Here is a 1,926-nt window from a genome sequence, read left to right as displayed (position 1 = left end):
CAAAATCGGTTGTCAAATCACTGAGTAATTAATTTTTAAAATGAGAGGTGCAACGTGGATATCACATACCTAAATAACATAACTAAGCAAGTTATGTGATTTCCACATTGCATCTCTCATTTTAAAAATTAATTGCTCAGTCATTTGACAACCGATTTTAAAAATTTTTATATAGCTCGATAGATAAATGACCGTTTTTTCAAGTTTTTAGGTAAATGACCATTTTTTAAAAAGCTTTTAAATAAAAAATGGCGGATTTTTGAAAAATAAAACGTTTTTGATTTTTTTTATTAAAATATCCGGTATATTTTTCTGTGTCTTGAAAAAACTGTCATTTACCAATCCAGCGATATAAAATTTTTTAAAATCGGTTTGCCAAATGACTGAGCAATTAATTTTTAAAATGAGAGATGCAATGTGGAAATCACATAACATAATATCATTTTGCTCAGTTATGTTATTTAGGTATGTGATATCCACGTTGCACCTCTCATTTTAAAAATTAATTACGCAGTGATTTGACAACCGATTTTGAAAAACTTTATATTGCTGGATAGGTGAATGACCTTTCTTTCAATTTACAAAAAAATATGCTGGGTGTTCCTTTAAAAAAAAGTCAACAAAGATTTTTTCAAAAATCCGCCATTTTTTATTTCGTATTTGAAAGCGATATAAAAAATTCAATCCATTCAGACAAAACTTTTACTAAAATAAAACATTTCAGCGAAAACCGCATATTTCTATCTTGAACCGTTTAGAAGTTATAGGCAGTTAAAATGGGGGAAAATATAAGTGGACACCCGGTATTGTCAAACTTAATCAAAAATTTTGGGTGGCGGAATTTTGTGCCGGTGAGTGTATATATACATTTAGCCATATCTCTTTTTTTAAATAAGATTTTTTGCATCTGGTTTTGGTAACACTTCAGAAAAAGTCACGCGTCGCCACTGTGTACCAGCCATCTTTCCGTTCATTAAAATGAAGAAAAAAGTTAAAAATTGTATCTTTTCCATGAATGAAACAAAAAAGAAGAAAAACTATAAACTAAAAAATGGAAAAAGTTCTGTAAATAAGATGGCTAGGACATCTAGAAAGAATGAATTAAGAAAGGTTACCAAACAAATTAAGACAAACAGATTTGATTATTAAAAAAAGAGTAGGACGTCCTAGAAAAAATAGCTTGATTGAGTGGAGAAAGACTTGAAACAGAAAGACTTGTCAAGCTATGGAAGCTTGCAGAAAGTACAAAATGCAAGTAAACTGACAGAGTACCTTAATATCACTAATTATATAGACCAGGGCATTTAGAACAAAAAACACCGCAATAAATCGATTTTTAAATACAGCCCCTATCGACCTGCAGTTGTCGCTGAACACGAATATGCCATCAGAACTGACCAACGGAGCACCCGGTTCCCAGGAGTTTCGTGGGGTTCCGGAACTAAATTTGATGCAAACAGATTACTCGGGGATTTTTGGGTTCGCTGAACATGAATACGCCATTAGAACCGACACCCAGAGCACCTGGTGGTCAGAGTCACTGCTAAAGCACGTCATCTGGAGTTTCCAGGGTTTTCGGCACTAAATTGATGCAGATTACTTGGGGGGTTTTGTGGTGGCTGAACACGAATACACTATCATATCCGACCCCAAGAGTACCTGGTGCCCTGGACGTGCAAAGCAGTCACCCTGGCCACTAGGTGCTCCGAGAGTCAGTTCTGACGTCATATTCATGTTCAGCGACTCCAAAAACCCCCTAGTAATTTGCGTGCATCAATTTAGTGCAAAACACCCTCGAAACTCCAGAAGATGACGTCCCTCCGTAGGGACGTTGGGCACCAGGTGCTCTGTGTTTAACGACCCCAAAAATCCCCTGAGCACAAAATCTGGCCCTTAAACTAATTTTAACAGATTTATGCACGTTTG

The sequence above is a fragment of the Diabrotica virgifera genome, chromosome 10 (genome assembly GCF_917563875.1).
Source record: "Diabrotica virgifera virgifera chromosome 10, PGI_DIABVI_V3a".
NCBI lineage: Eukaryota > Metazoa > Arthropoda > Insecta > Coleoptera > Chrysomelidae > Diabrotica > Diabrotica virgifera.
The sequence above is the reverse complement of the archived record's forward strand: the minus strand, read 5'-3'. Positions refer to the sequence as shown.